A 27,039-nucleotide genomic window follows, 5' to 3' on the forward strand; every position below is an offset into this window, starting at 1 on the left:
CAGGGGCTTCAGAACACGGGTTAAATCTACAGCTCTTCATTATGCACAGCATGAAATCTGTATGGAAACAATGTGGGGCTGCACTTCCCCAAGAAGGGCTCAGGAGGCTGCACTTCAGAGCTGGCAGAGGAGCACCACACTTTGGGCAAATCTAGATATTAATCTCAAATTGTACAGGTGCAGCAAGAACCAAATCTGATGGAGAAGCCAGGATTTTGCTGCAGGTCACTCACACACACACACACACACACACACACACACACACACACACACACGCTTATCCATTCAGACAGGTGTGCTTAATTATTGATGAGCATTTATGGCTGACTGGCTTTGGCTGGACACTGTTTAAGCAGCCCCAGCTCTTGGTGAGAGCTCTCAGCACCTCTCACTCATAGGGGAACACCTCCAGTCCCAGTCCTTGCCCACCTTGTTTCCAAAGCCAGTGCCATCAATCTCACTCATGGCTCGAAATATTTTTTTGGGGGGGAGGCAGAGCAAAGCCTTCAGTGATTCATTTTTTGCTGATTCAAGGCTCTGGTTTGCCACAGGCATCACCTCGCTCATCTCCCTGGCTGTGCTCTCGTACAAGCGCTGCTGCACCATGAAAGGACAGCAGAGCCTGACACCACCAACTCCAGGAAAGCTTGGACAGGCATCATCCTGTCCTGGACATACTCCCTGCTCTGGACTGTTCCCCCACTTCTTGGTGGAGCAGCTACGGGCCAGAAGGACCAGGGATAACCTGCTCTGTGAACTGGCATTCCCAGGATGCCAACAACGCATCCTACATCATCTGCCTTTTCATTTTTTGCCTCGTAATCCCTTTTGCCATCATTGTCTATTCCTATGGGAAGCTGCTCTGTGCTGTCAGACAGGTAAGGTGATTCCTCAGCTGCCTTTTGCCTGTGACCCCCAACCAGGCAGAAGCTGATGATGCCCATTTCCCACTTCAGAACTCCCCTGCTGTCAGATGTTCTGTCACCCCTGGGAATGCCTCTCCTGTGGCTGTCCTGGTGGCAGGCTCCAGCCTACCAGGGCTTTAAAAGTCATACTCAGGTGTGTACAGCTGGAGCTGATGCCTTGGAGGGGCTGTAGAACAGAGGTTGGACAAGATTCAGAGAATAAAGTGGGTACTTACTGAAGGCCTTCAATAGCCACACCTTGGGCAGCCAAAGCCTCCCAGAGGCTGCACCCAAGGTGGACAATGGGCACCAGTTTTTCAGACAATTAAAAGTTTGGTCCATTTATATATCAGGGGTTAATTCTCCAATTACAGCTTCAGGTAATGAGGTAATTTACCCCCAGTTTGCTCCCCCCATTCATTTATGTTGGTACTTTTTGGGGCCTGAGGCTGTAGGGTGTCCTTGTTTTTTGTCTGACCAAAATGTGAAGACAGTAGCTAACAATCTGTATGGAGTTTGGAGTTATGCACTAATGCAGTACAGGATCTGAAAAATATAAAAACTAAAATCCTAAGGCATCAGAGGTCCCTATGACAGCATCACAAATGAGGGAAATTTGCCAGAACACTCTAGATACTTCCAATTACCTCTAATTAAAATTAGGAAAGATTTCCCTACCATGATGAGATTGGTCCCAGGATTTAAATCTGCAGGAATGCTGTGGAGAGGGGTGAGCATTATCAGCAGGTCCAGCATGATCAGTGCAGAGTGTAGGAGTGGTGATTTCTGAAGTGCTTCTCTTCTGAAAGCAGAAAGTGAACCCTGCACAAAAAGGCTGCTAAGAAAATGGTCAGAGATAACCAAGGGGCTGGTGGCATCAGGCAAAGCAGGAAGATGTAACTTGACAAGTACAAACTGTAAGACAGACCCATGACATGAGGCAGATAACCCTGGACACAAAGCAAAGCCACTCCATAAATGACCATCATTGAGTTTTAACTTCTTTTCTGCCAGGGTTGTGTGAGATGGAATTTCTTGTTGGGACTCAGATGTTTATTAGCTCTTATCTATGTCACAGTCTCACAAACTGTGAGTTCTGCAGCACTTCACTCCAACAAACTAAAAATGCAGTTTTATCTCTCTCTCTACGAGGCTTTCTAAGGATAAAATGTCCAATTAAGAAATGATACCTAAATTATTTTTACTTTTAACTCAATAACCAACCACCCGTGCCCGCAATGTGGACTTTTTTATCCAGTCACACAAAGCCACCCAAACCCATGGAGAAGAAGGTGAAGAAGAAGGTGAAGAAGAAGGAGCAGCCTCCATCCTGAAACCTCCACCTGGCTTTATATATGTTACTATATTCTAAACCCTTAAACTCTAAGTTTTCCACCATGTGATATCACACACTTCTATTCAAATTCCACACCCACAATCTCAGTTCTGTCACTCAATTTTGGAAGCCTTTTCCATGGCCTCAGGTCAAATGCAGAGTTCTCTTGGGGGCCAGTGCTGGCAGCACAGAAAGTCTAAAACTCTCATTAACCAAGGTTCCAACAGACCATGAGCATTTTTTGTGAGATAAGGAATAGTAGCTTTAAATATTGCTACCCCAGTGGAACATTTGGTACCAAACACCATCAGGGCAGCACTGTCAGACACTGGAAATGCCAGAGCAGAGGTTTTTCCTCCTTTGTGAAGAACGCCTGCCTTTAGCCACGAGTGATGGAGCAGCACTGGCTGCTCGTGGCACAGAGATGCTGGGAGAGACTGGAGAGCATGGCAGCCCCCCTTGGGGACCAGTCTGTGGCCAGGCAAGGACTCTCCCAGCACAAAGGGATCATTTATCCCCTAAACACCTCCACACTTGGCCCCTGTACCCTGGGAGCCACCCCAGGCTGGGCTCCAGCTCCATCAGTGATCCCAGACCTGGCTGGGGCTCACCTGGTACAGCGAGCACCTGAAAGATAAGAGGGAATTAGATAAAGAACACTCTGAGACACATTTGCAGATGTAAATATTTAATTTAAGCTTATTATTGCTCAGGGACTTGCGCCAGGAGCAAATTAAATCAGTGGAGATGTTTAAATTAATCCTCATACACCCCCAGCCCACTGTCTTGTTACAAATACATTTCATTCCCCACAAAAGCCAGCTCAGTCCTCTCTGGTCACCCTGTGCTGGGAACAGCTGCACCACCATGCACCAGTCTCCTGAGCACAGGCAAGGGCTGGATTTCACAGGACTTCAGTGTTTTTCCATCTTTTAAGGCTAAAAATACTATTTTAGACATGTTGATTGTTGCAAGGTATTCACAGCAGCTGGGGCTGGAGCAGGTCCTGCCTGCAAGAGAGGCTCTTCCTCTCCAAAGTTCCTCCAAGGGCAAGAAACAGCAAGCAAACCTGCATTCCTGCCCAGGCTGTGTGTCTGATGTGTCAGAGTGATCCCAGAGCTGGGACAAGCTCTGCTGCCTCTGCCCTCTCCAGTGGCATCCTTCACTTCTGCTGGAGCTGCCCCTGTGCAGCAGCGCTGCAGGGTGGAAGTTTTCACATTAAATGCTCTCCCCACTGGTGCAGCATCCCATGAGATGTTGCATTTGGGCTCAGGAGAGGTGTGTGTCTCCAGGACAGCCGTGGACACGGAGCAGGGTGAGTGGCAGCAGCAGCTCAGGCAGCAGCAGGGCTCAGCAGAGCCCTCAGTGGCTGCAGTGGGACCTCTGCTGCACCAGGGACCACAGTGGCACGGCAGAGGGACAGGGTGGTGGCAGGGGCTGTCACCCTCCCTGCCAGATAGGTGACCACTCTAAAGGTCAGGAGCTGTCTTTTCTGTGCTCCCTGGTCCTGCAGAAAACCCCAAACAAGGGACAATAATACGAAATTTTTCTGTCTGGATCAAAATCATCCTTTCAAGGAAGGGAGACTTTCCACAAAGAGGGAAAGTCAGACCTGGATGGTCCTGTGGATGCACCTGGGCTCCTTTGGGAAGCCAGAAGGGAGGGGAGGTGCAGAGGCAGAAGCCCCAGAGCCTCTCTGCTGCCTCCCATGCCTGTTCCTGACCCAGGCTGCTCCCAGCTGCTTCTGCTGCTGCCCAGGATCCCCCAGGGCAGCAAGGTGCAGGAGCAGCAAAACCCCTGGTGTGTGTAAGAGAGAGAGAGAAAAAAATGAACAAAAATAATCTACACATGCCAGCTTAATATTTAAGGAATTGCACAACAGACGTTTGTGCTTTTAGTGGATCCTAAATTATAGGCAACACTGTGTAAGCCTTTAATGGTGCTTTCAGCTCCTGCCATGCATATCTGCCTGTAAGTGAGATTATCTGCAGCACTTACAGGAGTAAAACTGTGCTGGCAGATCAGGGTGTTTGGTTTCTGCCAGGCATGAACAATTGTATCCTTTCGCTTGACATTTGTATTTTCATGCTCTGATTTCTGGCCTGATTGTCATCACGGGAGATTTGCAGGGATGCTGAAACTCTGGGAAATGGGTCCAGGCTCCCACTGCATTGCTCCAAGGTCAGTTTCCTTAAATTTGAAGAGAATTTTCACCACTAAGAGCAGATCTGCTTTTCCTCCCAGGTCTTGTTTGAGGCTGGCAGGGAATGGCCAGAGGGAAGGGCTTGCTCTGAGCCATTTCAAATAAATTCCACAGGAGCTGGGATGTATTACAGCACACTGCCAACCATAAGTCTGAATTCTGAAAAGAACCATTAGAAAATGAGGGATATCTAGGTTTCCAATCCCATTGAGCTTTAGTCTTAATTATCTCATTTTTGAGACGTTTTTCTGCTTTGATACAGGTTTCACAGCTCTCCTGTGAGGGACCGTGCAGCCAAAAGAAGGCTGCAGCTTTGCTGGGGAAGCGAGGGCACGATGCAGGGGTGCCCTGGCACACAGCTGGGTGAGGGGCTCCATCTCTGCTCCCTTGGCTTCACCACAGTGCCCCAGGGGTGGCAGGAGGTGGCTGTGCCCCCCATGTCCAGTCCCATTCTCGAAAGGCAGAAATCTGCCAGCTGGGTTTTCTGCAGGGAGCAATCAGCAGGGAGCAGGGATGCTTTGGGATGGCCTGGTGCTGTGAGCAGAGCCTGGAGAGCAGAGCTAGGAGAGCATTTCACTGCTGCTGCAGCTGAGTGTGCAGCCCCAGAGGAGCTCACAGCTCCCGTGCTCCATGCCACAGCAGAGCTGGGATCCCTCAGCTCAGATCACTTTGGGAGAACAGCAGAATTTATGGAGTTTGGAGATGCCAGCAGCGAAGCAGAGCCTGGGAGGCCGGGCTGAGCGAGCTGTGAGGAGCAGAACAGCAAATCTGCCTCTTGTGTGCAGAGCCCTGTGCCCCTGGAGGGCCTGGCACAGAGCAGGGCAGGAGCTGTCGGGGTGAGATGTTCAGGGCTGCTGGCAGCAGGACAAACCCTCTGGGACCTGCAGCTGGATTCACCCTCATCCAGAGCCTCCTGGCTGCTTTGAGAAACTTGGTCGTGTCTGTAGCTTCAGCAAAACCCCTCCAGCAGCACAAACAGTGCACCTGGACCCTCAAAGTGCTGTGGCTATGCAAACAATCAATGGCTGCCAAGGAACAGGAGCTCAGAATTTCTACCGGGACTTGGTAGGCAGCACTGGGTTCACCCCGAGCTCGGGATGTCCTGAGGAGTGAAGGGTTCTCCCTGGCCCTTCCCGTGTTCCAGCACTTTGCACAGCCCCGGGTGTGTGTGCAAAGATTCCCAGTAAAGACCTGTCTGTTGGCAATGCAGAGAGAGAGAGAAGGATGGGCAAAAATCCGAGTTTATTGTGAAGTACAACTGCTTATATAGTATTTTAGGGAGGATAGTAATGTGTTACTACAATGATTGGGTTAAAAATCACATAAACAAACTTATTAATTTTAAACATCTCTTGCTTGCTGAAGTCTGATGTAATTTTCTTATCCCAGTATATTCCATGTGATTGAATCTTCTCACAATCTTGATTTAATCCTCAAAGTTCTGTTTGCTCTTGCCAAGGCATCCTGTTACCAAATTCCTTATGCTAACCAAAGTCCATCATCTGTCTTGTGTAGCCCAGTGCCTGTCTGGACAAGCCACCTGGTCAAACACGATCTGCATCCCAGATTCCAGCTGGAAATGGCCAGCTGGCTGAAAGCAGCACACAGGCAGAATTCATGAACCCTGCAGGAGACAGCCACTCTGCTCCCAGGCTTTGGAACAGCTCTGGTCAGCATATGCAGCCCCAAAATGTTTGCTGGAAACAGAGAAATCATTTTGTGAGAGCAGGGGTTAGAAGGGCATTAGGTGGAGTCATTGACAAGCTTGGCTGAGGCCTCTCACAGGACTTGTCACCACGCAAATACAATGGATCCCAGCTTTTGTGTCACTGTATTACAGTGTGCTTGGGTTTTTTCCCCTTTAATGCACAAACAACCTCCTTTCTATTATCTCCTTGACAAATGAATCTGAGGGCCTGCATTCAAATTATTCATCCAAGCAGAGCAGTGCAAGGCTCAGTATTCTGCTTTTCTGCACAGACTCCTGCCCTGGGTTGAGCCATATCAGGGTAAATCTGCCTTGAGCAGCAATCACAGGCAAGGAAGGAGAAGCCAACACCTTGGCATGGTTTCCACCAGCCCTCTGCCCCCTTGGTCCCTCATGTGCTATGGAAAAGAAACAAAAGTGCAGCAAGGAGGCCTTTGATGTGTTCCATGCTCATTTCATTATATCCATTAGGATGTGCAGCAGTTCTCAGTGCAGGAATAGCTTTGTCCAGCACGGGCAGGAGAAACTGGGGGAGAAGAGCTCTTGTTCCAGCGATTCCCTTCCACTGGCAGCAAGGGGAAAGGGTGATTACACCGCTCCTCCAGCATTCATCTGGCCAGCCTGAATAGCCACCATAAACTGAGGCTGAGCTGGGCATGTCAGACAGACACATTCCCAAATTCCAGCTTAAGCACTGGAGCTCCTCAGCCCCCAGGGAAGAGAAAATCAATCTGGAGACAGCTGAGCCCAGAAGAGCTGCAGGGGCCATGCAGGGCAGTGACTGAAGAGGGAAATCACCCATGGTCAATGCACCCACACGCAGGAAAAGCAAGGAATTGGCTTTCCTGGCTGAGTTTGGTGCCCGTGGGAATGCAGGGGGATGTTTCTGTATTTCCCCTCTCGGACAGCAGCAGGAGCTGTGCCCATTCCCATGCTCAGGGTTTGGTGACCCTGCTCTGCCCTGCCCAGGGCTGCACAGGGTCCCTCTCCTGTGCCACCAACCTGCGATGCCCCGTGGGGGCACCCAAAAACAGAGGCCAGGCAAAATAAAGGAATAAAAAGCACTTGAAGAGCCTTCACGTACATTTCAGGCAGATGAAGGCCCCCAGTGGCTACCCCCAAAAATGGACCATGGCTCACAGGTTTTCACACTTTTATAAGTTTTGTCCATTTGCATTTTGGGGGTTCATCTTCCAATTACAGCTTCAGCTAATGAAGTCATTTACCCCAAGTTTGCTCCCCCCACTCACTTTTGTTTCCATCTCTGGGGCCTGAGGCAGTGAGGTGTCCTTGACTGCCAGGCCTGGAGAGGAATTGCTGTGTCTGCCCAAAATGGGAAAGCAGCAGCTCACACTGTGTGTGGAGTTTAGAGTTATACACTAAAGAACTGCAGGATTACAAATATATGAAAATATACAAGCTAAAATCCTAAGGCATCAAGTGAATACAAAGCACATGTGCAAGGAGGGCCAGAGCTCTGGAACAACAGGCAACACTTCCCCCCTTTGGGGTACTGGGATTCCCTGGAGGATTTGCTTAGAGAGGGGCACTGCTTGTCCAGAGAGCTGGAGGGGAGAGAACCTCGTGCTGGGTGTGCCAGAGCAGGATTTGTCCAACAGCACTCACAGACCTGATGAGCACATTAAGGATTTTTCTAGCTGAAAACAAGGCAGCGAGGGAAGCAGAGCCTGGCAGGGACAGCAGGGAGCAGCCGTGCCCTGCAGGCTGAGCTCCACTGCCCTCCTCCCCTGGCTCTCCTCTGCTGTGTGAAACAATAACTGGGAACTCCACTCTCAGTGAGAGGAGCACATCTCACCACAGTCATTACTGATTAAAGAATCAGTGCAAGGTGCAGAGGAGGGGAACAAAACCAGTGTAAAAGCAGTGGTGCCGAGATGTTGTAGTAACATTTCTCACTGACAGATGGGCTCTGCAGATTCAGAATTCCAAAGGACATCCCTGCACAGGGAGACCCAAACCTGGAAGCACCCTGGCTGTGTTACACAGGACTCAAGGTGTCTTGGTTTGAAAAGCCAGGTGTCTGCTAAGGAAGGCAGGGGCCTCCTCTGAAATGGAAAATGTAAATCCCATCCCTCTGAATTATTATAATTTTGAAATTAAGGGGCTCTCAGGCAAAGATATGGGGGGGAATAGGAATAACAGTTCTTTATTAAGAAAAAAAAATTAAAAGAAAATTTAAAAATAAACAGTGCAGTAATACAAAACCCCACTGCCAGAGTCAGACAGGCCCTGGCCCCCTGTGTGTCAGGGAGGTGGCAGCAGCCCCATCCCAGGGTGGCTCAGCCCTCCTGCAGTGCCAGCTGTGCTTCTGCTGGAGCAGGATCCTGCACAAGGGGGGAGTTTTCCTCTGGAGCTCCAGGGCTGGGGGAGATGGGCCTGGGCTCCTCTGGGGATGCAGTGGGGAAGAAAGCTGCTCCTCTGGGAATGCAGTGGGGAGAAAGCTGCTCCTCTGGGGATGCAGGGGGCAAAGGCTGCTGTGCTGTTCCCAGGTCAGATTGGATCCAGGTAGGAATGTTTGGCTCCTCCCCTGGGCAGAGCATCTCCCCATGGATGATGGAATTTTCTCAGCCATGCAGGGACACTCAGTGGCCATGAACAGGAGATAATTAATAATTAATGGTCCATGAACAGCAGAGATCTCCTGGAGGGAGGATTGGCTGTGGGAGAGATAAAGAAAAAACTGCCCAAAGAACAGCAGATAATGCCCCAGCTCTGACAGATGGCAATAGAACACACACCCCCAGCCACATCTTGCATTTCCAACCTCAGACACAGAGACTAAGAAGAATGAGGCCACACCTAGAACCCAGCCACTCCAGCAGTGCTGCACTGTGCCTGCACTCAGTGCTCCAGCCTTTGCAAACAATAACCAGGATGAATTATTTTACTATTCTGGCATTTGAAATTAAAAATTAACCCTCTTTAGTGACTACAAGACCTCTCCTTACAACCCTCTATGTCTATAACAGCAAGTGAAGGGCTGAACTGAGATTTAAATTTTGATCTTAAATCATGTGGTTCACCCTTGAGTGGACAGAGGTGAATGTGAGAGGATGCTGAGAGCACTTCAAAGGATATCTGAGGCAGAGAGCTGCTCCCTTGCACACTGGCTCCTCTAACACCTTCCAAGCCCTCTTAGAAATGAGAAAAATCACTGCTGCAGAGGTGAAAGACATCAGCACAGCAGATGGAAATGGATTTTTCTCTCTCTCCTCTCACCTCCCCACGTGCTCTGGCAGGGTCTGTGTTAATACTGGAAATACATCCGTGGTGGATGGTCCCTGCCTGGGCTGTGTGATCCCCTGCCAGCCTGAGACCACCTTCCTTTCTTAGAGCCAGCTTTGGCCAACTTTCCACAGCACCAATCTTGTTAATTCACTTACCACAGGAGATTTTCCACAGCCTCCATTTTCAGGAAAAGAAAAGATGATTTGCAGAGGCAAATCTTCCCCCAGCGCTTAGTGCTGGGCAGCACCAGGGGCACAGCCCCAGGGTCAGAAGTTTTGTGTTTGGACCCACCAAACTGGTGTATGAGCAGGCAAACTTGGGATGCTTTGGTGCAAACCCAGCTCTTGAAGGCTCATGAACACACCCTGTATTTAGGTTTGAGGCTGAGGCAGAAGCATCAGTGGGATTTGGAGCACATTTTGTACATCATGAATGGTCACATTTGTCATCTGGTTCCCTTTCCCTAGCAGAGCCAAGTGAGGTGGGGGTCTCCACAGCCTTCCAAAAGCAAAGAGATGCTCAGAGCAAACCAGCCTGTGTGTCAGTAACTGAGGGAGACAAAGGTAGAACAGCACAGGAAAAAGGCAGGGCGAAAGGAAACGTGTGGCTAGAAAAATCAGTAATTTATGTGGATTGTTGTCAAGCCTGAGTGATACAAATGTCCTGATGTGGCTGAGGATTCCTCTGCCTTTCCACAGAAGAGAAGGGGGCACCTCTCAGCTGTGCAGGTCACAAACATCTGCTCTGAAACTCTGCTTGGGCACCGGGCAGGGCAGGGGAGCGCAGAGACCTCCAGCAGGGAAAGCAGAGCAGGAGGGAAAGCAGAGAAAAAGGGAAAGCAGAGCAGGAGGGAAAGCAGAGAAAAAGGGAAAGCAGAGCAGAAGGAAAGCAGAGCAGAAGGAAAGCAGAGCAGAGCACTTCCTGGGAGCATCCGAACCTCAGCTCAGCTCCCCCAGCCCAACACCTCCTCTGCAAAAGAAGCATGGAATTCTGGTTGAAAATATCCAGCAGCTGGAGGCAAAAGCAATTTCTTACAGATGTTTTATTCCTTCCTGTGCATAAGTTGTTCCATTAGCCATAAAAATACACTTATTCCCGGGCAGGAAAGCAAGAGTCAAGAATGCTGTGGTTGTGGAAGGAAGGTGCAAGGCTCTCCACAGCCTGCAGACAGGCTTGCTTCTCATCCTGAGCAAGGAGTGCCAGCCCTGAGAATAATTGTGCTTGAAACTAATTCCCACTGTTTAAATCAGTTTCTATCGCCACTCCCCCCTGCCAGCTCAGCTGTGCTGGGTGTGCAGCTGGGGCTGGCAGAGCCCCCAGCCTCAGCCAAGGCAGCACAGGAAGTTCTGCTGCCCTGCAGAAAGAGGTGCTGCATTTTCTGGGACTTTCAGAGGACTGAGAAACCCTTTCCATTTCACATCTTTTACAAAACACCACCCCCACCTCACATTCCCCCATTTCTCCCAAAGCATGCAGAAATAGATACATATTATATATATATACACATTAATATAATATAATATAATATAATATAATATAATATAATATAATATAATATAATATAATATAATATAATATAATATAATATAATATAATATAATATAATATAATATAATATAATATAATATAATATAATATAATATAATATAATATAATATAATATAATATAATATAATATAATATAATATAATATAATATAATACAATATTATATAATGTAATGTAATACAATATGATGTAATGTAATACATTATGATATAATGTAATACATTATGATATAATGTAATGTACTGTAATATAATATAATATAATATAATATAATATAATATAATATAATATAATATAATATAATATAATATAATATAATATAATATAATATAATATAATATAATATAATATAATATAATATAATATAATATAATATAATATAATATAATATAATATAATATAATATAATATAATATAATATAATATAGTTATGGTATGATATATTTTACACATTATATATTATACATCTATTATATAATAATATATATATAATATTTTAGATAATACATGAGTTATATAATATATATATATAATATATATTATATACATATATACATATATATTTGTATTTATATATTTATATAAAATTAAATCAGAGGGGCTTCTAACTGTCCTCTTTCATATAGGAAAGGCCTGGGCCTCAGGCAGTAGGGACATGACTTAGGTGGTGCTGCACAAAGGGCACTACAAAAGGTTTGTCTTTCACTCAGACAGAGGAATTCAGGGTTTTGTCATCAGTGATGAAGCTCAGCCTCATGCAATGCCGATTTAGCAGACCTGGTGCAGGGAGTCAGCCCTCAGGGGATCTGGGAGGCAGAAGTTCCCAGGTGACAAAGCAGCAGTGCAGCTGCTGTTTGCCTGGTGCCATTTTGGGTCTCCAGCTTTGCTCTTGCCCACCTGTCCCTGCGCTGTCCTTGCCTGCTCTGCTGGCCCAGTGCTGCTCCAGCACCGTTCTGTGGGGTCAGAGCCCCAGCCCTGTCAGGCCAGAGCTCTCCTCTCACAGAGCATGAACACAGACATGCAACAGAGCTGCCACTCGCTCTCCCACTCTGATTTTCATGGCAAGGCACTGACTGGATGGCACTTTGAGAAAGCCAGTGCCTCACTGTGAATGCAGGTAACGAGTTTCTGGCTTTTACTTAGAGGCTTTTAAGCATAATTCAAAGGTTTGAATGTTAGCAGGGATAGAAAAAACTTCATTAAAAGCAAAATCTGTGTTCTTGCAACATTTCTGCATGGGAGTGTCAGCCATTTATTTCTTCTCCAAACAAAACTTTTTCAAATTAGTATTATGACAGATCATTAAATATTGTTAAACCAGCACTGAATGGCTGCTCACTGCTTCAGAACTTCAAGGAAATTCTCAATAATCATAGAATCATTGAATGGGTTGTGTTTGGTTTGAAGGGACCTTAAAGATCATCTAATCCCAACCCCAAAGGGTGGAGGGTTTCCCCTGAAGCATCCAATTTAGCTACCTACATTTAACAATTCTTAGAAGCAGGGCATGTGCTGATGGACAGAGACCATCAGGAATTCTCACATCCTCTTCAGAAGAAATCAGACTGACCTTCAGTGCCCAGCCTGTGCAGTTTAATTTTATCTCCACTGGGTTACAGTCTGGTTCCTCAGTGCATATTCAAACAACCCCAGCCAGGAATTCTCCAGGGCAGAGTGTATTTGATTTCACAGCTTCTGGGCTCCTTCTGACAAGCAGGCAGTTGTGGGAGTCCAGGGCTTCCCTCTGGCTGCCCTGGCAGGTCTGGGACCCTGGCAGGGGTCAGGAACCCCCCTGGACAGAGCCCCCAGAGACACTGGCTGTGATCTCTGTCCATGGAAAAGAGTTTTCAATCTTACAGGATGAATTACCAGCTCTGAGTGTTTGATATAAGTAATAATTAAGTGTGGCACGGGTGCAAAAGTTAAATTTTAGGATTCTAGATTAGGGGTCCAAAGGGGACAAGACGGAGGAAATTGGGTGTGTCTTGTCCTTTTTCTCCTTCTTCATGCCCTCCATGTTTCACTGTGGTGTTGGCATTTTTCTGTTGGTTCAGGCTGGGGACACACTGTCCAACGTAGGTGACAGATATTGGCACGTTATTGTAAATCCAGCACAGGTAGTTTGTGGTATTTAATGTTTGTACCATCCCACTGAGGGCAGAGCCCCACACGCTGCCCTGCAGGACAGAGCTGCGGCAGGGCAGCAGAACATGTTAGAGATAAACAGAATGAACAACCTTGAAACCAGCACAGACCAATTATGGCTTCTTTGACAGCGGGGCTGACAGACAGAGACTTTCTACAATCTCGGAATCACTTAAATATCACAGATTCCAACAGGCAGTGATGCTCAGCTGCTGCCACAGCCCAGGGGTGCCTGTGCTGCCCCTTCTGTCTCTGCTTTGCCCACAGGGCTCTGCTGGCATGCTCAGGACAGCACATGCCCACTTTGGTTGAGGTTTTTCCCCTTTGTCTCCCTTATTCTGACCTTTCTCAAGGACCACCCTCTTAGTCCCATGAGTGTTGCTGTCAATTCTCCAGGCTCTAAAGAGTGTGGTGGTTTCACAAAAAAATCACTGTCAGGCACCCAGCTGAGATTCTCAGGTAGCCCTGGAGACCCAGGAGTTCTCACAGGGGCAGAGCTGTGCTCTGCAGGCCTGGATGTGGCTGAGCAATATCCACACCCAGTGCTGAAAATACAGATTTTGCTTTCCTGGTGAAGTGATGACTCTGTTCTTTCTGCACAGTGTCAGCAGCACCAGCCAGGCATTTGCTGTATCCACAGTGACCTCTGTTTAAACCTGTCCTTATTGTTTGTTGCATTAGTCACTCACCCAAGCCTTCTGTCTGTGACACCCATGCCACAGCACACAAACACTATTTGTGAGCATTTCTGCTCCTGCCCTGGGAGGATGGCTGGGTAAAATCCCAATTATGGTCAGTGAGATTTTTAAAAAGGCAAATCGATCACTTCTGCAGGCTGAATCACCACCTTGAGGTGCTTCTCTGCAGGAGAAAACACAAAGAAACTTAGCCAGTATAAAAATCAACACCCATGGGAAGCGAGAGAAATGAACATTGTAAGAGCAAGATGGGGCCAGGGCTTCCAGCTCCCCAGTCCTGCTAACTCAGTACACTGGCACACACATTCAGCATATAGAAGGTGTGATGCAGAGGCAAAATAAATTTTAGGAAACTGAAAAGATTATTTTAGAAGAAAAACAGAGACTCCATTTCCAGTGAAGAAAATATGAGGGTTATAAAAGCACACTTTTCCTGGCGGTTTTCTATACCAAAACCCTCCAGAAACAGTGAGATTTTAAACCTACAGAAACAGTGAGATTTTAAAAACAAATGTCTCGCACAGCAGATTGAAGATTCCATTTTTGGACCAAGCCAGAAGCAGAGGACAGAGCACAGCAGGTCAGTGCATGGCCAGGGTGCCCCTGTGCTAAACTCCTGCTGCTACCAGCCCTGAGGCAGCAGCAGCCTGGACTGACTGTCCAGCACGGGCCACACTTGTGCTCTCAGCTCTCCTGGGAGCTATCAGCTGTGGGAAATGGAAAACCAGAAACTTCCACAGACACCAGAGGGTTTGCTTTGCAGCCTTGGGAGAAGCTTGGATTTATGTAAAAATAAAGTACACAGACATTAAGCAGAAAAACCATAAACTTATGTTTCCATAGTGGTAAGTAAGAATATGACTTTAGATAGTGAGAAACTGCATTGATAAGACGGTGAAGAGTTTATAATGTAGGGGTGTAATTGGACAGAGAGCTGAGAGTTTCGATGTTATAATAGAAGCATTTGTGTATATGTGAGATAGGAGCCCATTGGATAAAAATACCCACAGTGCAGCAAAATTAAGTAAAAGTGATAGGTTAGAAAAGCAAAATAAACCCTGTGGCAACTGTCCATTGGATCATAAAGTTGTATATTGCCTTGTAACGAAGAACTTGTGACCACTTTGAGCTATGGCCAACTGCTTGCTCCCCTGAAATCTCACAGCCCCTGAGACTGGTATTTATCTGGGCAATAAATCGTTCTTAGCCTCAAAATAGCCCCATCCCTTTAATTAATGCAGTGATAATAATAAAGACAAAATTAAACTAAAGCCCACAGCACCATTCACCAGCATCATTTTTACACAGCTCTTTGCTTTGCCCACCTCCAGAGGGTGATCTGATGACAAGCACAGCCCACAGTTACACGGTACAGCCAAGTCACCATCTGCTGATGGCTGCAGCAACATTTCAAGGCTGATGAGTGTGATTGAGTTTTGCAGAAGTTTTCTGCAAGTGTGCCAAATACTAATATCTCAGGTTTCCTTGACTGACCAGGGGAGCCTTGTAGTCAAAAGCAAACAATGCTTCAAGAAGAGTTACAGAAGTAGGAGGATATTCAAAAATTCTGGCCTTGTAAGATGAAAATAATAATTTCCTGCTGCTGGCAAGGAAATTGAAACCTTTCCTTGCTTACCTGTGAAGCCATTCCCTGGCATCAGCAGTCTGAAAACTGCAAGTTTTTCTCTTTGTTTTAGGAAAGGATAAAACACTTCAGAAGTCAAGAGAGTTCACCTGAGCAGGGAGCACTGCCCAGGGGGAACCTGCAGCAGCAGAAGTCCCCCACGGGCTCTGAGTTGAAGCAGTGGCCAAAAGCAGCTGCTCCTCCCGTGCAGCAGGGTTTGCAGATGTGCAGAGCAAGCGCTGCACAGCTGCCTGGAGCCCAGCCCTGCTCAGGGTATGGAACCCCTCCAGAGCCCTCCTCCCATGCCAGCCCCACACCAGCCTGACTTCCAGCTAGAAAACATCAGAAAAACATTTGTCCTCTCTGGCCTTATCTGAAGGAAGAGGTTGTTGGGTTTCCTTGTCTGGAATTGATGGAAATCAATAGAACCGAATGGAGCTTTTGGTTTTCCTTGAGGTGCTCCACATGCAAGCATCACCCACCGCCTCCCCAGGTGTTTCCTGGCATGGGGGGTGGACAGGAGGACCTCAGGAAGGCACAAAGGAACTGGGATTTGTGTGGGGATACAGAGCCCTGGCAGTGGTGCTGATGCCTTTCAGTGCCTCTTGTCAGGAGCCTCCAAACCCAAGTGCACATGGCGTGAAATGCAGCTCCTCTCTGCTCTGCAGCCTTGCCTCCACCCCAGTGCAGCTGTCTGGATTCACACACAGCCTGAGTGAAGTTTTATACATGGCAGACTCTCAAACAATCCACACCCAGAGAATGTGCTGCACAAAATTCTTATCAGCTCCACGAGATACAATGGAAGAAGATAAATGTGAGCTTTCTGTCTGAGACGGCTGTGAATAAATCTGAGCTACTGATGCCTGTGGGTGGCTCTGAGTGAAATATTCACTTCTCACTAATGGAAATATTTTGATTAACAACTTTATTTGCCTAGTGGCAAATACCACTTTTTTCCTTTTAAATCACAGACAAGTGTCATAAAAGATTTCATTTGCACATTAACAAGATATTTATAAAGTACTTGGTATTTGAGTTCCCTCAGCAGGCAATTACAGATTTGTTCTATTTTTTGAACAGTTTTGGTTAGGCTTTTTAATTAGTCTCAAGGTGACTTCCAACACTCAAATACATCCCCACGGATTCCCCATAAAACTGCTTGTAATAATTAGTTCCTTGTGCTTACTGCAGCACTTCTCAGCCCAGGCACCACACAGCAGTCATTGAAAGGTCTGCTTTTCAAAACACCCTGAGAGCACTCAGCAACCAGGCTGAGGCCCAGGCCAGCAGTGTTTATTTGCAGTGTGATTTACTTTGGAGTATGTGTGAGCCCGGAGTCCAGGGCAGGAGGCTGCTGTAAATCACTTTAATTCGAGTGCTGCCTTTGGCCATGGATTCAGGGAAGGAAATTCTCTCAGCCCCCTCTCATCCCTGGCCCCAGTGCCTGTGGGTGCAGGCACATTTCATCCTGGATCTCCCCTGGCAGGACCGGGGCAGTGGCTCTGGGAGCTCTGGCAGCTGCTGCCCTCTGGTCACACCAGGGCACATTCCCTCTCCTTGCCTCCTGCCCAGGATACTCCCATTAAAATCTGGGCTTTGGAGTAGGCTGGAGGAGGCTGTTGTAGATGCAGAGCACTTTTGCTGGTCCTGCTGATACCTTAGGATTTTAGCTTGTATATTTTTCATATTTTTGCAATCCTGTAATTCTTTAGTCTTTAAACTCCACACACAGTGTGAGCTGCTGCTTTCCCATTTTGGGCAGACACAGCAATTCCTCTCCAGGCCTGGCAGTCAAGGACACCTCACTGCCTCAGGCCCCAGAGATGGAAACAAAAGTGAGTTGGGGGGAAAAACTTGGGGTAAATGACTTCATTAGCTGAAGCTGTAATTGGAAGATGAACCCCCAAAATGCAAATGGACCAAACTTATAAAAGTGTGAAAACCTGTGACCCATGGTCCATTTTTGGGTGTAGCCCCTGGGGGGCTTTTTCTGCCCTGAAGGCCCTTCAATAAATAAAACTGCTTTTGATTCCCTTAATTCTGTCTGGCCTCTGTTTTTGGGTAGCCCCAAAAGGCACCACTGGCACCTCTGGCCCAGCTGTCAGGGACACACTCAGTGCACACCACAGCAGCCCTGCCCAGCTCCTCTCCAGCCAGAACAGCTCAGGTGGCACTGCCAGCCCTGCCCTCAGTGCAGCCACCCCAGAATCTCCCAGGTGTGGGAAACAGTAAAGGTAAGAAGATTTTCAGAAAGCTGGGAAAGCAAACCTTAGAAACAGAAGGAGCAGAGAAAATTAGAATCAGCTGCAGCTACAAAGTCTGGAGGTAGAAAAATTTACAATAGTATAGAAAGCAAGGACATGAAACAATGAGTTTCATTGTTGAATCAAACTAATGCAGTGATAATAATAAAGACACTAAGCTTGAGTCTTATGCTTAGCTAAGATAGACCATAAGACTGCAGAAAAATGTGCTTTGAAAGATAGTATGAGGTTTTAAGCTTAATAATGGAGTATTGTGTATAGGTAATAGAAAGACGACAAGCAAACCTTGTGTAAAGTAGGTGTAGGTGTTCTTTTACTAATTGGCTAAAACAACTGCCTGTAAGCTTTAGCAAAGTGCAATTGGCTAAAAGGTTTTTAAGATGCTGTGTAACAGAGAAATCTTTGGCTGCTGCTGGCTGTACCTGAGCTTTGCCATCTTGCCATTGTCTCAACCCTGTTATGAGGCTGATGCTGCAAAAAAAGCTCAAGGAATGCATCCCAGCAGTCCTGTTCTTTTTGTGGGAACTCAAAATGTCCCTCAGACATTTTTGGATGTTCCAGGCCCAGGTCAGAAGCATTTGAGACCCTGGCAGGCAGCTGGAAACAGCTGTGATTATGGGTTTGAGCCATGGAATGATTTACCAACCTTGCAGGAAGAACAAGAAGTCACAAAAGTTTAGATATTATAGTAGAAGTAGTCACAAAGTAGAGGGAAGAATTTTTGAGTGCTGTACAGGGGGGTTTCTGTTTTGTACATGGGGGTCAGAGGTTTTAAGATGGAGGGATTTGGGCCTTCCCTGTCCTCCCTCTTTCTCCTTCCTTACCTCCATGTTCTTGGTGATGTTGGCACTCACAGATTGGTTTAGAGTAGAAAAGCACCATTTAATATAGGTATTGGGCATTGGGGAAAAACTGTACCCATGTAACACGTAATGTACCATATAAAAGATAGAAAAGCACCATTTAATATAGGTAATGGGCATTGGGGAAAACTGTACCCATGTAACACGGAATGTACCATATAAAAGACAGCACAGCCCTGGGCAGAGGGGGAGAGAAGAAGCAGTCGGGAGTCAGAGAGGATGTCAGGGTGTGTGTGTGCCTCTGCCTGAGCTGTGAGCAAACCACAGCAGCCAGAGAAGAAAATCTTTTAGATAACTTGCAATAAACTGCCTTGAGACCGAACAACAGAGACTGCTGAGCCTTTCTTTGGAAGCTCAGGTTGGAGGAGAGACTTTTCCACCACATGGAGCCACCCCCGACCCAGGGTGGTCTTTGACACTTTTGATGAAATGACCACACCAACAGAGCAGGCCCTCCCTGTCCCCAGTGGCAGCAGTGCTGATGCCTCCCTGTGCCTCTGTCCCCAGGTGAGCAGTGCCCAGGGGGCCGGGCCGGGGCCGGGAGCAGCGCATCCTGCTGATGGTGCTGCTGATGGTGCTGCTGATGGTGCTGCTGATGGTGCTGTGCTTCCTCCTCTGCTGGCTGCCCTACGCAGCTGTGGCACTCCTGGCCACCTTTGGGCAGCCTGGCCTCATCACCCCTGCAGCCAGCATCATCCCAGCCATCCTTGCCAAGAGCAGCACTGTCTACAACCCCATCATCTACGTGTTTCTGAACAAACAGGTCAGTGAAATGCCCTCCTTCCTTCACCTGGATTCCAGGTATGCAAGGAGTGAAAAAACAGACAGGGGAGATAAAGAGAGCATCAGTGACATCACCCAAATCCATGAGAGGGAAGCTCTGAAAAAGGGCTCCAAGGAGCAAATTTGTTTGACAAATTGGCAGTTGGACAACCAGCTCCCCAGATGTGCAAAGAGCAAATGATAGACCCTTTCCTTTCCTTTCCTTTCCTTTCCTTTCCTTTCCTTTCCTTTCCTTTCCTTTCCTTTCCTTTCCTTTCCTTTCCTTTCCTTTCCTTTCCTTTCCTTTCCTTTCCTTTCCTTTCCTTTCCTTTCCTTTCCTTTCCTTTCCTTTCCTTTCCTTTCCTTTCCTTTCCTTTCCTTTCCTTTCCTTTCCTTTCCTTTCCTTTCCTTTCCTTTCCTTTCCTTTCCTTTCCTTTCCTTTCCTTTCCTTTCCTCCTCCCCTTCCCCTTCCCCTTCCCCTTCCCCTTCCCCTTCCCCTTCCCCTTCCCCTTCCCCTTCCCCTTCCCCTTCCCCTTCCCCTTCCCCTTCCCCTTCCCCTTCCCCTTCCCCTTCCCCTTCCCCTTCCCCTTCCCTTTCCCCTTTCCCCTTCCCTATAAAAAGAGAAGAAATCCATATTCTGGCAAGAGTAAAAGCACCAGAACTTGTCTGAGGTGACTCAGACATGTGAAGTGTTGTGAGAATCTGATCTCTTGCTGCCCCACGCCGAGCCCCAGCACAGACATTGCCCACAGGAATTCCTCCTCCTCACAAACCCAGCTCTCTGATTTACTCCCTGATTTACTCTTTTAACCCCCCAAATCCTTCAGTCACACTTTGTTCCTGGGAGCTGGTGGGAGCCATGAGCAGTGAGATCTGCCCGGGGAGCTGGAGCAGGGGGGCACAGCAGGCAGGAGCTGGGGTAGCCCTGGCACAGGGACGGACGGGAAAGGTGAGGATGAACAGAGATCTACAGAGAAAAGCAGAGAGCATCAGACTCCTCCAAGCCCTCAGGCAGGCCCAGCTCCACCAGCCCCTGTGCTCAGGCACAGTCACTGATCTTTGCACTGCTGGGATTAGAGCAGGTGATCATTTGCTTCTGAGTCCAGCAAATCCCCCACTTGAAATGATTTTTGGAAGCTGTTAGGAAGCACAGATAGTAAATTGCTCACTCTCTCTTGGAAACAAATGATGATGGTAAAAGATTGATTTAAGTCTGGCTTAAATTAGCTGTGGGTGTTTTTATTGGGACATGAGAAATTGCCAGGGAGTGAAAGTTTCCATGACACCATCCATCATCTCCTCAGCATCCATCAGCTCCACTCACTGCCACAAACAGCTCCGGGGGTGCAGTCCCTTCTCTGCAGAATTCCCTGACATCCTCCCTGGGATAGGAGCCTTTCTTTCCCTTCTCCTCTGTTATTTAGCTTTTGAATAAACTCCCTGATGAAACCTCCTGCAAGGTTGGAGAGCTGCTGCCATCCCCCACCAGGGAAAAGCCCCAGGCACACAAAGGGTAACTCTGACACTCCAGACACATCCAGCCCTGGCTACATCCAGAGGGGCAGCTCAGAAATCCCAGGCTGATCTGAACATGTGCATGGCTTGAAAGAGCACTCCAAAACAACACCGGCTGTGCAGAGGAGTTTTCTACAGACAATTCTAAATTAATCTTTTCACTAAATAGCTTGCTGACACAAACAGCAGCTAGACACAAATTAAACTGGGTTTATCCATGTCAGATTCTTGAAGTTCACCATAAAATTTTACTACTAGTGCTCCATACACACTTAATTTTTTTTTTTTTTTTTTTTTTGTGGAGGATTTTTTGTGGTGTTTTTGGTTTGGGATTTTTCTTAAATTCCACTTGGTTTCCATTGCTCAGTTAGTATTTTTAGCAGCATCAGTGCTCAGGGTTCTATACTCAGTGCAGAATAAGAAGTCACTAGTCTGGGTCTCTGCACTCAGGAGAGAACCTCAGAGCAGAAGATGCTGCAGCCACCCAGAAGTGCCAGGCATGGGAAAGCAGGAGGTGTTGGTCCCTCAGAAAATCATGTTCAACACCAACAGCATCCCTGAGGCTGTGGAAATCTGTAGGAGAAGCCTGACAGCTCACACAGCTGACACTGCCCTCCAATTCTGTGCCATTCCCAACACAATTCTATGTCCAGGCTCCCCCCCACCTCTGGTAAATGCTCAGAAATCTCTAATCAGGCTGGATAAAATCAGAGAACAGGCCAGATAAAATAACATTCACATGCAGGAAATGCAGCCAGGGAAGGACCAGGGGAAAGTTAAACAGATTGAGGAGACTCCCAATGTAACAGAAATTCACAGGGATTAAACAGCTGCAGAAAGGTACCTGGGAAGAGCCATGTGAGCTCGACCATGAGGTGAGGGGGCAAAGTAAAACCCAGAAAATAGCACTCCCCAGGAGTTTTGAAGCTGCTTAATATTTCAGTGCTCAGTGGTGAGAGGCTGATGTAAAATCTATGATTATTACAATGTTTTTAATCCTGAAAAAAATGCAGTTTCTCATTGAAAAAAGGAACCTCAGGTGATGCAAAAATTGTGTAAAACTTAAAAAAAGCCATTTTGCCATTTTCCCCGGCAAGCAAGGCTGCTAATGAAAAGCCAGCATGATTTCGCTCTTGAACAACATGGGTGTGATAATATTTTGTATTTGAGATTGAAATATTTTGTAGAATAAAATATGTCACTGTGCCAAGAGATCTTGACCTCATCAGAGTAGCACACAGAGAAGAGAGCCATGAAAAAATTCTGGGACAGGTTACACGCCAGCATGAGAAAATGCAGTTTCTCATTGAAAAAAGGAACTTCAGCTGATGCAAAAATTGTATAAAACTTTAAAAAAGCCATTTTCCCCAGCAAGCAAGGCTGCTGATGAAAAGCCAGCATGATTTTTCACCTGGCTGTTGATAACAAGAGCTGTCAGAGCTCGTTGCTAGCAGCTGTGCTGTACAAAGAATTACCAGTAATGTTGTTTTGGACTCTTGAGTGTAGAGATCAGTTATCAGCCTTTGACCCTGCAGCTTTAGGGAGGCCTTGCACACCAAGCACATCACCTAAAATACCTGTTTTTCAGCTACAGGCAGTTCCCTTACCTTCATGCTTAGCACATTCCCTCTGCCCTCAGATACACAGAAAGTTTTGCCATGCAACTGAAAAAATCCCTCCAGTTAAGGATGTTGAACCAACCCCTCCTGAGAGCTTACACCAAGCCTTCATCTTTTCCCTGGTCAAACCCTGTGGGAGGCCAGGGCATCCCTCTGGCTGCCCTGGGACCCTGGCAGGGGTCAGGAACCCCCCTGGACAGAGCCCCCAGAGACACTGTCTGTGATCTCTGTCCATGGAAAAGAGTTTTCAATCTTACAGGAGGAATTACAAGCTCTGAGTGTTTGACATAAGTAATAATTAAGTGTGGCACGGGTGCAAAAGTAAAATTTTAAGATTCTAGATAAGAGGTTCAAAGAGGACAAGATGGAGGAAATTGGGTGTGTCTTGTCCTTTTTCTCCTTCTTCATGCCCTCCATGTTTCACTGTGGTGTTGGCATTTTTCTGTTGGTTCAGGCTGGGGACACACTGTCCAACGTAGGTGACAGATATTGGCACGTTATTGTAAATCCAGCACAGGTAGTTTCTGGTATTTAATGTTTGTACCATCCCACTGAGGGCAGAGCCCCACACGCTGCCCTGCAGGACAGAGCTGCGGCAGGGCAGCAGAACATGTTAGAGATAAACAGAATAAACAACCTTGAAAACAGCACAGACAAATTATGACTTCTTCTTTGGCAGCGGTGTGGTGGTGTGGTTTTTATTTAATTTGGTATTTGTTTAATGCCTGTTCATACCCTGACCCCCCCCAGTCTCCTCCCCTCCCCAGCTGTCAATCTTCCCAAGCTCTTCCCTAACCCCCTCCTCTCCAAGTTGTCAATCCTCCCTTTCCCTGCCCCTTTCCCCAGAACATTCCCTGTCATTCCTTTTAGCCTCCTCCCCTGCTTCCAGAGCATTCCCTGTCCATTTAGTGAGGCTCAACACCCTCTTGGTTACTTTGTGTTATTCCTCGCCTGTTTCCCCTGATAGGTTTGGAATATGTTAGTGCCTCCTTGGACCCCGCCCCAGCTTTACCCTCACTGGTTGCTCTTCCTACACCCCTCCTCCTGAGTTCTGGTATAAAACCTTTGTTCCCCCTCCCACGGGGGTCTTGGGGCTCACTGAATAAAACCATTCTCTTACACCCCAAGTCCCGTGTCGCCTCCATCTGTCCCCACACCAACAACCGGGGCTGCAGAGCTTCCCAGGGGGAACGGCCGCCCGTTCTCTTCCCCCACCGCCAGCACGGCACCGCTCGGGGGATCGCGGGAGAGGAGCTGACCACCATGCAGCACAGCGGGGCTGACAGACAGAGACTGCCTACAATCTCGGAATCATCAATACCACAGATCCCGACAAAACCCAAATCAAAGCAGCCAGCATCAGTTTCATTGGTGACTGAGTTGGTTCAATCCATACCACGCTTGGGGCAAGGGGATGTGTCCATAAGCTGAGTGCAGGCCAGCAGCAGGGACTGGCAGCTCCCCAAAATCCCCGTGCCACAGCAGTGGCTGCACAGCTCAGCTCAGTGACAGATCCTACAGGCTGCAGAACGTTTGGCCCCTTCTGTCCTCTGCATTGCCACCAAGTCAGTAATATTTGTAATCAATACAAACACAGGACAGAGGCCTGTAACCTGTCCCAGAATTTTGTTCATGGCTCCCTCCTCTGTGTGCTACTCTGATGAGGTCAAGATCTCTTGGCACAGTGACATATTTTATTCTACAAAACATTTCAACCTCAAATACAAAATATCACACCCATGTTGTTCCAGAGCTATCCCAGGAACTTAATTAATACCAAATCATGAGATAAAGCCTGTCTTATAAAACCTGAGCTGAATTTAACTCCTGCTAACTTGTTCTCTTTGTGTGACAGTTTTACAGGTGCTTTGTGGCGCTCCTGAGGTGCAACAAATCCCCGCAGAGTTCCTTGCCCAGGCTAAAAAAGCAACAACAAAACCCAGGTTCTGAAGAGCTTCTGCCAAAGCCCAGCCAAGCCCAAAGGAGAGATCCAGAGCGTGGTGCTGGAGGAGGGCTCCAAGAAACAACCTGCATGTGAGGAGAGGAGGCAAAGGAGTGAGTGGTCAGCCTGCAGATGGTCCCTCTCTCCCTGCTTTGGATTCTGCTCCTCCAAAAAGCCTCACTTCGCTTTTCAATACAAACCTGAATAGCTCCTGATGAACTATGCAGTCACAGAGCTCTACTAAAATTTAAAGTGCATGTGTTGGTTGTGTTTCAAACTTTAGACATTGCACCTGAAGCTTAGGAAAATAAGTATGTTGGGGACTTTTTAATTATCAGCTTACAGAGTTACTGCACCAAAAGATAACTTCCTCCCAGCACTCGGTGAAGAAGCAACTCTGAATGCACAGCACTCATCTGGGTAAAGCCCCTGGAAATCTCTGGAAATCTCTGGAAATCTCTGGAAAATGCCATTTTGTGAGCATTAGGAGCAAGCCAGAGCGACTCCAGCCCTCTGTGACGGGTGGCTCTGAGGGCCAGGAAGGCTGTGGCAGGGCAGAGCAGCTGGCAGCGGTGGCACAGGCTGGTTCCACCCAGAGCTGTCCCTGAGCCCAGCAGGAGCTGGGGAAGCTTCCACAGGATCTTCCTCTGGGGATCTTTGGGAAGGGAGGGACAGGAGGTGCCTCCTGCAAACACAAAAGCTTTGGAAAGCTTCAGAAGTGCAGCTCCAGGAAGAATTATAAACAAACAAACAAATAAACAAACAAAGAGGGGACAACCTTCTCCCTTGTCAGTTCTGAGCACAGTCTCAGTATTTTGACAATATTTTCATCCCAAACTGGAAGGAAAACATGAAATAGCACCATTCTGTGGAGAATTACTTTTCAAATCCCAAACTCCATGGGAATGCCTACTTTCAGAGGAGTTTCACACAGAGGCAAATCCACAGCCCTGCCCACACGGCTGTCAAAAACTCGTACCACAGTGCTGTAATTACCATAATTAGCCAACACAGGGGTCTGGGTGAGTTAACACTCCATGCATATCATTACCAGGGTACCTGTTCCAAAAGGATATTTTTGATTTTTCAGATGATCAAAGCTGTCTTTTTCTTCCAGGGATGTGGGTTTATTTTTCCTTTGCAATATTAACAAAAGCTTCTTTGTAGTCACAACATTACTTCACAAACTATTTCTTTTTTTATCCCTAAACCACAATGGTACTAATAACCTAAATAACACCAAATGTTTTAAAATACAGAAGCAGAAGCCATGAATTGAGGTTTTTACTGAGGTTATATTAGTGGATGAAATCAAAGCAATAGATGCACTTACTGCTAAGCAATACTAATAAATTATTTATTCCCAACCACATATTTTTAAAGAGTAGCTTGTTATTTACAGATTAGAAAGCATGCCAGGAAATTTTCAGTTCTTCTTTTCCCTTGATATTGTCTCTAGGTGGATTGTTAAATTCCAGTATGAATTGCTACATTAATAATAGCATTGCAGCTTTGTGACTGGTGGTTTTTGTACATGCAAGGATTTGTTCTTAGAGCACAAATCGGGCATTGGTAGATGTCTTGGAGGCTTTAAATAGTTCATGGTTTGTGATACAAATGTATGTTTTCAACATAAATCGTTGGTTTCTGTACCATTAAGCCTGTAACCTGCTGCACACACCACCTGAGAGCAGCTTGTAACTGCCCTGCCTGGAAACATGGAGGATGTTGTAGCTGTAAATAAAAATATTCTCCTGTGGTACCTCACCAGCCTCATCTCCTGAGCAGCTCTACCACAGCCCTCAGACAATTCCCACATTTGGCACCAAGGAGAGAGCAGCTGCACCTGACTTGTGCTCCCAACAGCTCCTCTGGGGTACTGTGGCCAATTTGCTGGATAATACCATCTAGGTGACACCAGTTTTATGAAAAACACACAGAAAAGGCCATACACTCACACCAGCACAAGCAAAACAACACCCAAATCCCCAGATTTCAATTTACACTTTTACTTGAAAAGGAGGTACAGCTCCCATTTTTTTCAACGAGTGTACAGGTCTGTACTTTCTGAGATTTATGAGCAGCTTGTAATTTCATTTCAGCAGGTAGGTTTGCTGTCATTGAAAGAGATGATAATTTCATAACCATTTACCTGGATTCTTTTGTAAACAAAGCACTGTGCCTGTGGAACCAGCAGTATCACAGGGTGTTCAGCAAGCAGTCAAGCCTTACCTATTTTTCAGCACATTCAATATATAAAAAATTAGCTAAATGACCAAAATTCACTCCTAGCACTACTTTGCATCCTTTTTTTTTTGTATAAGGAAAAGCTATTTGGCTTTGAATGAATGCATTTCACTGCATGCAGTCCAAATCCCCAGAGAATCCCCAGGATACCCCAAGAGAGGCTTTGCTGAGTTTTCAGATACAAACACAAGAACTGGGTTTAGAGTCAAACAAAACTGATACCAGTAAGGAGATTAACATTAAACAGTTCCATTTCCTTTGGAGCTCTCCCTGAGCATCAGGCAGGAGGAACAAAGGATGATTGGGGCACAAACAGCACACTCACTGCAGGAGGGAGCCTTGCAGTGTCCCTTGGGACACATCAAGATGTGAGATGTCATCAGATGTCACCTCCAGAGGCACGGACCCC

The 27,039-nt window shown here is 46.9% G+C and overlaps 1 pseudogene; it reads left to right on the forward strand.

Moving 5' to 3' along the window:
- Positions 1-463: 463 nt before the first annotated feature.
- On the forward strand, positions 464-26,145 carry LOC121470441 (pinopsin-like; annotated as a pseudogene).
- Positions 26,146-27,039: the final 894 nt, after the last annotated feature.

Source organism: Taeniopygia guttata, chromosome 9 (assembly GCF_048771995.1).
Source record: "Taeniopygia guttata chromosome 9, bTaeGut7.mat, whole genome shotgun sequence".
Taxonomy (NCBI): Eukaryota; Metazoa; Chordata; class Aves; order Passeriformes; family Estrildidae; genus Taeniopygia; species Taeniopygia guttata.